Consider the following 14,219-nt stretch of genomic DNA (forward strand, 5'->3'; position numbering starts at 1 on the left):
CACGGGCAAGAAACGATAAGTGGATGTCCAGTAGCAGACGCCCCGCCAGCCTAATGAAAACACGTTAGCATAACGCTCATGGAGCCGCAAGAACAGAAAAAAGCGAACGGAAAACCAAATATGCACGGTTCCGTAGCCTGTGCCAACGCAGTGATACATCATTTCATAAATTTTCTTCATGCTGTAACGATCGGTGCCGAAAGATTTGCCGTATTGCGATTATCTGCGAATCTAGAAAGTCACCCCAACACCACCATTTTTTCCGGTTCTGGTGGAAAGATTTCGTCTTTCCAAGTATCTATTACCTCCTAAAGTGAATAAGATGCGAAATTCCTGCGCCGCTAGCTGTTTGGGCTCGTACTCGCCTTTGATATCGCGACGTCGGCACGCGTAAACAACTGCAAAAGCGGCGATCAGGGAGCACTTCAAGTTCGTGTTATTAAGTTAAAGCTATCGCTAAATGCGTGTAGGACAGTAATCTATGATTGTCGGCTTTTTCCGCCGCATCGTTTTTCAATGGGCCAGTGGCACTGGGTTCAATATTGGACCGCGCGCGATACTGCGACAAGAGTCAGTAACGCGATCGTTCCGCTGTTCGGCGACCCTCCCCGGACTGTAAATTTACGCACTTAAAGCATGAACCCAGTATTTGTAATGCGTGGGCTACGAGGAAGCTACGATCGGCCGACACGGCAACCGTTACACATGTGGGTTTACTCCAAATAAGGTCCGTAAAGGGCGCACGCCTAGGAGCCAAGTTCACACACATAGTGGCAGGTAAGCAGAGATGGGCGCTTGAAGGCATGCGTTGCTTGCTCGCAAGGAGTTGCCGTTGGCATGGAGCAAGTTCTTAAAGATTTGATGAACGTCCAGATGCACCATGCATGTGCAGATGAGTTTTAGCATTTATACTCAGCCGCACTTTCTGTTAAAACTTGCTAAGCACTGACGAAAAACTTAGAGATCACTGCAGTGACTGCATTAAGAGAAATGTGAAAGCATTAGCGTTTGCCGAGACATTAGTGGCTCTTAGTCGACGCCTTTCTACACCTATTTACCCACTCTGTTAAGATCCTTTTGCCACTCTTCGACCTCTGACACTACCACTAGACGATGTGTACTTTTTGTTGCTGTACTATGATTGATTGTAGACTGGACGTCAGACGTATGGATGATGGATGTCACACTCTTAGGACGTCACACGGTCTCACTATTAGCCTGATCAATTAAATTAATTAATTACACCGTAACTTATCACAATTGATTATTGTCATTTATAGCACTCGCTCATAGAGATAATCTGTTATGAGCATTCATCAAGATAATTAATTATTAACAAAATTAATGATCAGTCTCTAACGACTCTGACCCCATATTGCATAATCATTGACTATATACTTCACCACACCATTCTTCACATCATGACTGATAACGTCATATCAGGCGACACATTTTGCGAACAATTCCAGTGCTGACATGACCGAGTATTGCTTTCGCATTAATAAGCCACAGAGGCTCAGCAGTGAATTAGTTGAGAAGGCCGTCAGAAATTGCTTTCAGTAGATATGCACACTGTCGTAAAAAGGCACTGATGTTTCAGTGTCTCCGTGATAGGGGCATACTCTAATGATGCGCCTGCATCTGACGTACCTCTCTTGATATTGCTTCGAACGCTAGTCTCACTTTTGTAGTTTACTCCTCCCTAAGACTTATTAGGCAACAGAAGCAAGTGTGACAATGTTCGAGTTGTGCAGGGTAATAATTTGGTATGATCAGGAGAAAACAAGAAATAAGACTATCAGCGCTCCGTCTTGTCGTCCTTCTTCTGCATCGTTTTTGTGCGCTGAGTCCGGCAAGCAAGAAACAGAAGCCGTGTGGCATAACTCACAAGCATGTGTTACGGCTTGCTCTAAAGTGGAGCTGACATCAAATGCAAAACTTAACCACACAAACAGACAAGGTTAACTAGCTGTTGGCTGCAATGTACACACACAGTCTTTGTACCGCCCCTGGAGCTGCCCTTCATGCCGTATGCAGTCACTGATAGTTGACGTACACATCAACACTATTTTTCGATTCTTCCATTTTTGCAACAGTGTTCTCCTGCCTCAACAACACCATCATTATAACGAGCTTGCATTAGGAAGGAATTTTGTTGTTATTCCTTGAGTAAGCATAATCACATAGACTATATGCATGGAGTATTTTTATAATAAACCATAGAAGTACGGCACACAAGTTTTCACTTCAAATAGTTGTGCCAAACAAATCATCTACCTCTCCTAGTTTTCAGCAGAGAGGAGGCAGCATCATTCAGTGTCAGTGATGTCATTGGCATCGAACACCACAGTCGATAAATATATAAAGGACACCTGTTTTCACGGTAAGGGCGAAGTGGCATTTATTGTTCAAAAATGACACTGATGCCTTACGGTACTCGCCTATTGCAACGATTCCAAAATTTTTCTCACAGAAATCACACACTTTCAATTGCAAAATATTATCGCCCTTACTAAAGCCCAGAATAACGGCCTGAGGGGCGAGCTGGTGCATAATGAAATGAACGGTGGCGCAAACAAGGACACTAACAAGAAACTCCCTGAACAGGAAGTTGGCAGATAAAGCAGGTGAGGACCGGGAAAGGTGCCTTTTGGATGGTGTTGACGGAATTCTGAGGACATACCGAAAAAATGAGCTTTACGAAAAAGAGAGCACAAAACACGTCGTGTCGTTCTTCAAGAAAAAGACTTTTTCAAATGGACAAAGAAGGCAGTTTTGCGGTGGTTCCAGCTGGCCTATTCAAAGGAAAGGGCGACGCAGGCCATATTGAGGAATTTTGTTCAGGTGAAGAAGAGTGCCTTTAGAGTAAAAACGAAAGCCGTCTCCTTGTGCAATGAGCTTCAGCTCTCTAGGCTGGCCAAGGGAATCATGGATTGCAAGAAAAGGTCTCTTGATGTGTTTTTTACGGTGAAAACCAATAAGCCAGACATGCCTTTCAGATCCATTGTTAGTGAGGGGTAACTCATGGCAGCAAAAGGTGAGCCAATTTCTTCTAAAGCATTTGAAATGACTGAGAGTGGACGATTCTTTCGACAGCAGGAATTCTACAGATGTGACAGCTTTTTAAAAGACCAGCCTTTTATTGGATACTTGTTTTCTGTGACCGTTAGGGATTTATTCTATTCAGTTCCGCATAACGACCTTTTCAATGCCGTACGAGAGTGTATTGAGCATAATGGGGCCATTGCATTTCAGAACTCAGCTGGACTAAGTGTGGACAATTTTTTATCACTACTAGAATTTTACCTTTGGTCTACGTTTGTTTCCTTTGAAGCAGAAATGTACTTGCATAAAAAAGGCCTCTGCATCGGTTCCTGTGTTGCCCATGCATTGTGTAATAAATTTTTATAAACTATCGACCGTGCTTTAGCTTCTTCCCTTGACAGTGGCCCAGTGCTGCGAATTTTTAGATACATGGACGACTTGTTGGTGATACTAAAAAGTACTAACTCTGCACTGACGCTCCCCAGCACAGTGGAAAGAATCTTGTCCGTTTTGAGATAACAAGGAAAAGGGCTGGCTTTTACTCAAGAACTGCCAGACAACAACGGCTTGCAGTTTTAAGTATTAGTATCAAATTTTTAAAAGGACGAGTGTGTTGGATGTATTCCTCCCGAGCAAAAAAGGAACTGCTTCCGTACGGATAAGCGCACTCCGAGACATTTTAGAGGGCTATCGCTTCACTATGCCTCGAGTATGCATTTTACATCCAGTGCTTACATGGCTGAAGCTAGCTTCAGCAATCAGATTGAAAGGCTTCAAATGGCTGGCTTCCTGTGTCCTATCGTTTGCAGCGTAGCAGAGACCCTCCTTCAAAAAATTAAAGGTAAGAAGAAAAAAATCCCATGTTAAGCCGGGATCTAGGCGACCACAAGTGGTCCCCTATGTACACCGAGTTGCGCACAGCTTGAAGAAGGTTGCCGGCCGGTTCGACGTACCTGTCCTGTTCTCGGCGCCCAAAAAGCTGAACTGGTTATGTTCGCGGATCGGCCAGAAGAAAAAACCGCTGTGCGAAAAGAGGCACGGCAAGCATTTCGCATCCTGTGCCGTTGGAGTGGTTTACAAAATTCCACTGACATGTGGAAGGGCCTATATAGGCCAGACGGGTCGCTGCATTAACGACAGGGCGCGGGAGCATGAGAAAACGTTAGAAAACGGAGGCGGGTCGAGTTTGCCTTGCCGTTGCAAAGATTGCAAATGCGAACCAGTGCTTAACGGAATAAGGATTCTTGGCAGGAGTCGCTATCAAGTGTCACGTGAAATTCTTGAGGCTTTTATGATCAAAAAGAAGGGATGCACTTGCGTTAGGACGCTAGGGTATTCCTCCTTAGAAATGAAGTTTCCTTTCTTGACAGTTTTTTGTGACGTCATGTTCTGTGGGACTTTCCAGCCCAGCATTTCTAGCGGCCGTCTGTTGTTTGTTTAGGTGGGTTGTTAATTTTTTGTTATTGGTTGTGTTGTTTTCTTTTTGTCGTTTTTTTTGCTTTTTGCCTGCTTTTGCTTCAAATGTTTGATTCTGCTTTTGCTAATAATAATAATTGGTTTTGGGGGGAAAGGAAATGGCACAGTATCTGTCTCGTACCCCGTTGGACACCTAAACCGCGCCGTAAGGGAAGGGATAAAGGAGGGAGTGAAAGAAGAAAGGAAGAAGAGGTGCCGTAGTGGAGGGCTCCGGAATAATTTCGACCACCTGGGGATCTTTAACGTGCACTGACATCGCACAGCACACGGGCGCCTTAACGTTTTTCCTCCATAAAAACGCAGCCGCCGCGGTCGGATTCGAACCCGGGATTCTGCTTTTGCTACGATTGTTATTTGTGATTGGTTTTTACTTTTGGTTTATTGGTCTCTGACTGCTTTTGCTTCTCTGTACGACTCTGCTGTTACTACGATTCTTTGACACTGCTTTTGATAAGAGATAGCCCCTCCTTTTAGTTTCTAATTTTTTTTATCAGGATCTGTTAGTTCAATCTGCAGGTGAAAAAATTTTATTGTCTGTTTTCCCTGATGTAGCTGCTTTTCATTCCACGCGCTGGGTTCGGAGCGATAATGCGAGGAGTATCATGTTTTAAATGAATTGTTTAAATATGCCACTTTTCCGTGATACCTGTTTCAAGTCCTTGGCTCTATTTCTTGCCATTTTTGTATGAAACAGATATGTTATCTTTCGTGGTTCAAGCAAACTTGGCTTGGGTGCGATAGGTTTTCATGTCAGGGTTTGAGTGAGTAATGGATAATTCTGTGTTGTAAATTTTGCATGAAGAGCATTTGTGCAGACTAAAGTTGTATGAGCAACACTTGCAGTGACGGGCCCTTTTAATATGTGAGCCACTAGAAAAGGTTGCTTGTCACAGACTGTTTGTCTGTTACCACTTTCTCTAAGCTGTATATTTCACACACATGCTTCAGGATGTATTCTAACCTTCAGCATGAGCTCTTTAGCTTTGTGCCTAGGCACCTCCAGCGAAATAGTTGGGCGCGAATGACAGGGTTTGCACTGCTGAAAAAACAAATCGCTTCAGAAAAGTGAAAATTGTTAGCTGTAAATGAAAGCACACTAGGGTCTGCTGAGATTACATAAAAATAGAACTATGTGTGAAGAAAGCCTTGGCAAAGAATCAAGGTGAGTAACATGTGTGCTTTCATGGTCAATAAAAATTAAAGGTGCATACAAATCCAATAGCTGCACAAAATTGTCGGCAAGCGATATTAGTGAATAAAAGATTTCTTTATTCACTCACGAAAGATCTGTGAAGTTTAAAAAAAGTAAAATAACAGACAATGCGCCGTAGGCGCCCGATGAAGTCAATAGGCTTCTGCTTCTCTAAGGTTCTGTAGGCATGTGTTTCGATGTATGTCGTTCGAGTCTCGTGTGAACAATTTTTTCTGGTGGGCTTCTGAGCACAACGCCTGCGTAAACGAGAGCTCCTGAGGCCCTCGCTCGGGAACGAGTTTATGGTGTCCGATAGCTGTGATAGATACGCAAACAAAAAAAAAGGCTACTCATCATGCGGACTTTTAGTGAGTATCGCCGCACACTTTCGCGTTGTCACCGTAATTGCCCGCCTACATGATCTAGGTTGTCTACCTCCGCCACCTCCTTGTCAACTTTTTCAGAAGGGCTGCCATTTCGGCTTTAGCGTTAGAACAAGCAAACTCACGACACCGTGAGAGGCAACTGACACGATCGATCACGAAAAAAGTTTTGTCAGACCACTTCGGCGAAAATGCGCTGTGAACGCACTATGCACGCACAAGGCGGAATTTCTTCGAAAGCATATTTGTCTTTGTGTGATCCCGCTGCACACATTCACGTCCCGACTTAATGTGTTGCCCCTTCTCGATACAGATAGCTGCATGTTCTCAAACACAACATGCCGTCGACTCGACGCGCTGACTGCTGGCTGATACCAAGTCAGCGGCAAAAAACGGCACGCACAAAAAGCGCGACGAGAAGAGTCACCTCCAGCGAGCGCGTCGCTGCTTTCCCGCGAAATATTGGCAAGGTCGCCAAGATCTTTACCTGTAATACTAGATAAGCAGGGCGCAAACACGTTTCCGTTTGTCGCGGGCATCGAGGGCAGAGGAACCACCCTGCTTCTCTCCGGTACTTTCCGTAAAGACGTACTATCGCGATCAAAAGTCTACAGGACACGAGTATGCGGGAAAAAAAAACTTTTTTCGGTCCTGTCACCTAACCAGTTGCCTCAAATTTGTCACAGTATGAGGGGGCAGGTGTGCTCTATCCCCTGGCAACAATACCTTGCGATTGGCTCTCGAGGTAGAACTGCAATAAACTTTTTTTGGAGAACATACGTCCCTTAATATTTTGATCGCGAAAGTACGTCTGTTAGCGCTATATTTCGAGGGTCGACAGCGACGCCGACGCCGCAATTTTTGTCTGACAGTTTTTGGTGACCTTAGAGAATGTAAAAAAAGTGTTCAGCTTCAACGACGCAATTAGCCCCCACAAAACAGCGCGAATTTCGGCACAAGCAAGGAACGCGCATAGATTCAAAAGCGGTGAGCTCTGCAGTGACCTCCACTCATACCATGTTGCCAGACTTCGCAGCGCCTCGTGAAGTTGAGTTTTGCCATTTTGAGTTTTGACATTTGCTCTCGTATAATCGTATATGACATTATTTTACATTTCAGGTTTTTTAATTGGTAGGGTGTACCCTTAGTGTAAGACATTACGGTCGCTAATGCACTCTAATACTTTGACATGCTTATTTCCTGGCTCTGTTGTCAGCATCAGATCTGAGACCTTTTAGCCCGAAACCGCTACCCCCACACGTTCTAAGGTTGTCTAGCAGTGCACGTACAAGTGCGCGAAATGGTGACAGTCGCACAATGCTTCAATCGTCGAATGCGCAGAACAAGTTATTATTTAATGGTGTTCCTGAAGAGAAAACACAAAAATGAAAAAAAACATACAGAAGTCGGTAAGGTGCATTGTGGTGCGGAACCATAGTGTTCACACAGGCTAAATTTTATGCGCTAACTGAATTTTTTCAGCAATTGATCAATTCAGGATGTCTACCTGAGGCTTGGAAAATCGCTCCCATTATATCTGTATTTGTATTTGGATATTCTTACTGCCATTTTAAATTATAGGCTCATCTCAGTAACGAGTACACCTTGCACAATGCTTTAACACATCATATTGTGCTGTAATAAAGTAGCTGAATGAGTATAAATTATTTTATCAAAACCAGCGCGGGTTCTTGCATGGTCGTTCCAGCGAATGGCAGTTTTTTGAACTAATAGCCGACCTTCACGACGCTGTACATCTCCAAACAAAAACTGATGCCATCCTCATCGACTTCGAAAAAGCGTTTGAGAAGATTGCTCACACACGTCTCACAAAGAAACTTGCGAAACGTAACATAAACAGCAATATCTATGGATTCGATTTTCAAGTTTCTAACGAACCAAAAACAGTTTGTTTCTTCCAATCGATCTTACTCCGCAGTAAACTGTGTAAAGTATGGCGAGCCTCGAGGTTTGGAAGCTGGGCCGCTACTCTTCCATTTTTACAATAGCAATATAAAAAGCAACCTTAATTTTATTATTTATTTATTTGATTACGCATGTGTTTTTTGCAAAAAATATTACTGACACTTTTAACACTAATGCTTTGCAGTCGGAGCTAGACGAAATCGGTAAGTGGTGCGATCAATGATAAATGAAGACTGAAGTTTTTGTAGAACGTAAACCGTAAGATGTACGACGGCTGTAGTGACTGAGACGTTTTTTTTAAGTAACTGAGTCACTTTCAAAGGCACTGAGCCCTTCTGCCAATAACGTGGCCATTGAGAAAACGCCAGGAATAAAATACCTTGGCTTTCATATTCCTTCAGAATTAACATGGCACAAACACGACCCTCAGTTTCATTACGCTCACCTGCACTCTGGAAATAAGGCGACAAAACTCCTACATACACTACTTTAGTTACATCACAATTACGATGTGCCAGTATACCATCCGGAATTCGCATTAAGCATATCATGCCGGAAAGCTCGAATCACTGCCGAATAAAGTCGCTAGGAAGTACTCTAACCACTCCGGCATTACTGCTATAAAAATGTAGTGATATTGAACCAAGAGGAAGAAATGGGCTTGGGGAGGGCATGTGACGCGAAGGCAAGATAACCGCTGGCCCTTAAGGGTAACAGAAATGATTCCAAAGAAAGGGAAGCGTAGCAGGGGGCGGCAAAAAGTTAGGTGGGCGGCCGAGATTAGGAAGTTTGTGGGGATAAGGTGGGAGCAGCTGGCACACGCTAAGGTTATTTGGAGAGGCCTAGGAGAGGCATTTCTCCCGCAGTGGGCGTAGGCAGGCTGATAATAATAATGATCACAATCTCTCGCCAATCAAAGAATCCCGTGTCAAACCGGCCCAACGGATCTTTCCCCTATAAGATAGTCCCTATAAGAACCCAAGATTGTTCGTACTCAATTTATGCAGAATTTGTCACCGTGCCTTGCTATTTACCTTTGCAATCGGCTAAATACAGACGTTGTTTCCGAGAACAATAACCACGCTTTTATCACCAAACAGAAATGCTTACTTCACGCTGACTCTTAATAGCCTGTTGCCAGAATTACATTCTTGCTTATTTATTGTCCCCTGCACAGTTTCCTACTTTTTAAGTGTGTTTTGTGCGCCCCCTTTTTATGTAGTATTATTGTGGGTTATCAGTGCATGTTTTTCCAATAAGTCAATATTTATTTTATTTATCTTTTTTTTGCTCCCGATGTAATGTCCGTAAATGCCCGTTAGGATACGTGAAAAATAAGGACAAAACCAGCTATTATTGCCTTCCTTGCGCGGGACCTTGAAAATTCCAGAACCCAAACAAAAGAGGGACTTTAAATGGAGGATTTTTGTCTGCGGACAAAAGGGCAACACCTAGGAGTGGTATGCTTGTGTTGATGGCGCTAAATTTGATGCAGATGCCAGCGATGCTCTGCTTGGATTGATGAACAAGGAGAGTTGTGTTGGGTTTTATGGCGCATAGGCAACTTAGGTCATCATGCGCCATGAACAAGGAGAGGCCTCATTTTAAGACAAATATGCCAAAAAACAATAGTAGTTTGGGCCAGTCATGTCATTGAGAATACAATATACTGCAGAAGGAAATAAAATATACATGACCGAAGAAGGAAGCACAAACGGCCTTGGCGCCTGCTACCAACCTAACGAGCAGCAATAAGGCGACGCAATGAACCCTGTGAGGGATCAACCGGCACGTTACATTATTCACTCATTCACACATGTTAGGTTTCGTCTTCGCAGACGGGCAGCGCTTGACACTCCGGTTCGTGGCCCAAGGTACACAAGCTGAAAATATTCCTCATGTGACACAACCACCGACACCGGTCTGCGCCAGTGACGGCTTCGATGTAGTGGTGCCAGGCGCCTTTCCAGTGGCATCCGCGTCCGCTGATGAAGCAGCAGAGATATGGAGCACTCGAAAAACCAAGTTCTTCATCTCCAAATACACGGAGATGAAGGACTTAGTGGGAAAGAGCAGAGAACTCCGGTACGTTGTCTTTTACGTTTCATTTTATGTTGCCACCAATATTATGAGCAACAATGAAGTGTACTGTCGATTCTCGAATTTATACTTCCAACAATGTTACTGGAATGTTTTCATGCATACTTCGAAGGATTTGTTTAAGCTTAGTGCATCAATTCTCATCTCAAGAGCGTTTGAAATGTGTAGCAGCCAGTATGCAAATATTTAGATTTCAAAGTATCAGAAAGCGCCACACTTAAGTACTAAAGGAACCTATCGAAGTGGTACCGCAAAACTTCAGTCACATGTAGCAGCTTGTTTTATATTTATCTATACCATGCTTTTATTTTAGCACAAGAAAGCTTCTGTGGGTAAGTTTCACTCAGCTTATCAACAAGGAGTTTATGTGCAATCTGACTACCACACAGATTGAAAATAAGCGGAAGCCACTTGACCTAGCGGATAAGGGACCAAGAAGGATAACAGTTCATCTGGTCCCCACCGCGTGACCTGCGAATATGAAGAGTAAATGTGCTTATTTACTATGTTATTCAATGTGGTTGACCATTTGTGCATCACGCATTGCACAGAGAATTGGCGGAGGTACTTGAAAATGAGCACAGTATTAACCCAAGATTGCTCTTGGAGCCTGGAAAGGCCATCCTCCCTAGCGAATGCTCAGGGTAAGCGAAAGGCAGTTTTTGTGGAAAAACCTGTAAATGGTGTGGCATCTGTGTGTATATTTTCTACAGGACAAGCACCACAGAAGCATCCGCCGACCTTTTGCCTTTGCCAGTCGAAGGCAGACTGTCTGCAACAGTTGAGGCCAGCCCCTCCTCTAAAAGGAAACGCCACAGCAAGTCACAGCTTGCTCCCCTTTTGGAGGTGCTGAAAAAAATGGGGCAAGCAAGAGAGAAGCAAGTCGAAGCGAGTACTGAGGAACGAAAAGAAAGAAAAAGGTATTAAGAAGAAAGGGCAAAGCGGCATGCATACCGCATGAAGAGGTTTGATCGCCTGTTGAACTTGATTGCAAAGCAACAAGCGTCACAACAGGGAGAATAAAGTTGTCTTGCGCTATCATTACGTGTTCAATTTATTTCAAATGGAAACAATCATCATATATGAGACAAACCATTTTAAAAAACACTTTTCCTCATTGGCACGGCATTCACAGAGGTGAGACATGTTCCTACCACCGCTCCTTTGAAATGAACTCTCGCAGAAACTGACTGTAGCTTGGGAGACTGCAGTCAAAATCTTCAGTGTCGTCATTGCCCACATCTTCCTCTTGTGGTAAAGATATCAGCTCCCGGAAGAAGTCCCCCTCGTTGTTGCACAGTTTGTGGAGCACACGCGCTGCCATGACTATATAGCAGGACTGCACAACAGTTTTGGCATCCACAAAGTACAACCCCCTGAAACGCTGTTTAAGCATGCCGAAGGTGTTCTAGATGGACACCCTCTGTTGGCTGTGTCACTTATTAAACTGTTTTTTCTAAGATGGAAATAAGTCTTCATTGTCCCTGAATGGAGACATCAGCCAAGGCATCAGAGGATACGCACTTACCCCCAGAATGTAGTTTTCACGCCATTCCAATGCCACACGTGGGAAGAAAGGGCTCTCCTTCAAAACGCGGGCATCGTGAACAGATCCAGGGAACCCAAAGAAAACATCCGGAAACCGATTTCTATCATCGAAGATCCCTTGTAGAATGATATATGGCCACTTCTTGCGGTTGAAATATGACTGCGTCGATTCGCTTGGAGTCAGGATCTGGATGATCGAACCGTCGATGCAGCCGATGGCATCCCGTGGGCCTTTGCCTCCACTCTTGGCGAGGAAACGTGCCTTGATGCGATTAATTTCTGCGCTGCTGAGTCAGCATACATCACCGCTAAGTGTGTGCAAAAAGCGAATGAACCGCATCACGCATGCGTGAACTGACGACTCTGCCACGTCAAACTTGTCGCGTATGCCGTTCATCGATATCTGCGAGCCGATATACACAAGAGAAATTAGGCCAGTATTTTGCACCAATATTTTCTGACGGCCTTGAAGCGCGTTTGGGTACAAGGTGGAAGCTATGAATTGACCACTTAGCCAGTCAAATGTTACTCTAGAGAGCCTCAACAATCTTTTGAACTCATGCTTATGATACATGGATATCACGTTTTTGTACCCCGGCCCACGATTTGCATCTCCTCGTACCAACGCACAGGATACCAAAACAAACACATCGTCGAACTCGTCGTCGGAGTTAACGTGAATGCCACTGTAGTCGCAGTCGTAGTGGCTTTCCGAGTCCAATAGCTCCATGGCAATTTCAAAGAGGGCCATTTCACGTGGCAAGCGGTGCCAGCGATACACAACATGAACGTAAAACACGTAAACAAAGCTATGCAGCTGCTAGGCCGGCCCTTCCGTCTTCGTTCTGCAGTCGTGCGCTAGTGCGGCTCCAGCCCCACTTGCTGAACCAGCGCTGCATGAGCGGCACCCTCTCGGCACCGCTGCGGCACTTTTCAGAACTAGTGCAGCCAGTGCAAGCCAAATCGAAGAGACCCTAGGAGTTATGGTCTCGGTGAAGAAAGGTATCAGTTAAAAATTGCCGTGCAGATGGTCTATACTGGGTCGTCAAGAGGGCGGGACAACTGAGTGCTGAAAACGATTCGCGACCATAGTCCGCATTGAAAGACCGCAGATGCCACAACGGGAAACATCTTAGCATGTCATCTAAGGAGGGCTGAAGGCGCAAGCCCTCTAGGGTTTAGTGCCCCAGTACTATGTGTTTGCAGTGAGGATGAGTGGGAACCAACTTGAAGTAGAGAAAGAGGACACTGGAGTTGGAAATGAGAGAAAAAAAAAGGTTTAGAGCAAGATCCTAACACCGGCGACAAGCAACGCTAGCTGGAGAAGCATTACTGTGCAAATTGACTCAGAGTCTATTCCAGGGTGGCTCAGCGACGTTGCAACAGCTGGCTGTCCATAAGCAATAGCTGCAGTCGTCTTCTTTCCAGCTCCTGTTCGAAAGGCAGCCAGATCCTTCACACCATGGTTCAGGTAGCTACAACTGTGGCGTTCAACTCCACTGCTAGTCGCCAAAAAATAGCACAAGACTTCTCTGTCAGAAATGCTTCATTGCTCTGGGATTATATTCAGATTTCACCATGTCCGGGAAGCTCATCGCAAGCCTCCAGCTGTCAGCCGGCTCCATGGTGACAGGATGAGGGTCTGCCTAGAAGGCGTGGCCCACCAAACAGCATATAGGTGCAACTGACAGCCTGCCTGCCGCTTTTAAAAGCTTGGCAGGTGTCACAAGTGACCAGAAAAAATTATTCCTCTCTCTATACCACTGGGAGCCAAAGTAAATAGCTGGTTAAGATAGCATATTCTATTTCCATCTCATCTAATGCGCGCAGTGAGCCATACTATTTGTACTGGCAGTCAAGAGCAGAGGAATTCGTAAGCATAGCTTTTGAAGGCCACAAATCTTGGCTCCGGAGTGTGATCTGTGTCCACTTAATTCTAGAGCTGCACAGAAGTTCTGGCAGGCACTACAAGGACGCATGAGTACCGGGACGGTATTCTTACAGGAAGCTTAGACGAAGAATAATATCTCAAAAGACTCGGCACTGTACTCGCTTGTCAGCGAAATGGTTTTCATCTTACAGTTTCAAGCTTATCTTCATTGCTTGAAATCCAGCAAGGTATATATCCCTGTTGAGAGCATTTGCCAAAAGCGATATTTTGAGGAAAGGCTTGAACAAGGATGTTGGCTAGGAGGTCAACACTTCGGCACACGCTAACAATCATGCACTTTACCACCTCATCCTTCAATTCAACAAGCAAGACCACGCAGTAGGCACACAGACTGTGCGGGTCTCTTTCCAGAAAAAACATTTCTTCCTTTGATTGACAGCGACTTGAAATGACTTTATACCGCATCGTCTTACCCGTCTTGACTACTGTTCCCGTAAAGAAGCTTTGAAGACTGCAAATCACAGAATAGCAGATGTTGTCTTGAACGCACCTCTCTTTGTGTCGTAAAAATTGTAGCTCTTTCTGGATCACAACAGCATTCAGCATGCTCGAGTTTCGCCCTATCATAGAGTGGACAATGGTCGAAAGGAGTGACTTG

The 14,219-nt window shown here is 44.6% G+C and overlaps 1 pseudogene; it reads left to right on the forward strand.

The window, feature by feature from the left end:
- Positions 1 to 9,838: 9,838 nt before the first annotated feature.
- On the forward strand, positions 9,839 to 11,145 carry LOC144095492 (uncharacterized; annotated as a pseudogene).
- The last annotated feature ends 3,074 nt before the right edge of the window (positions 11,146 to 14,219 follow it).

Source organism: Amblyomma americanum, chromosome 6 (assembly GCF_052857255.1).
Source record: "Amblyomma americanum isolate KBUSLIRL-KWMA chromosome 6, ASM5285725v1, whole genome shotgun sequence".
NCBI classification, from domain to species: Eukaryota; Metazoa; Arthropoda; class Arachnida; order Ixodida; family Ixodidae; genus Amblyomma; species Amblyomma americanum.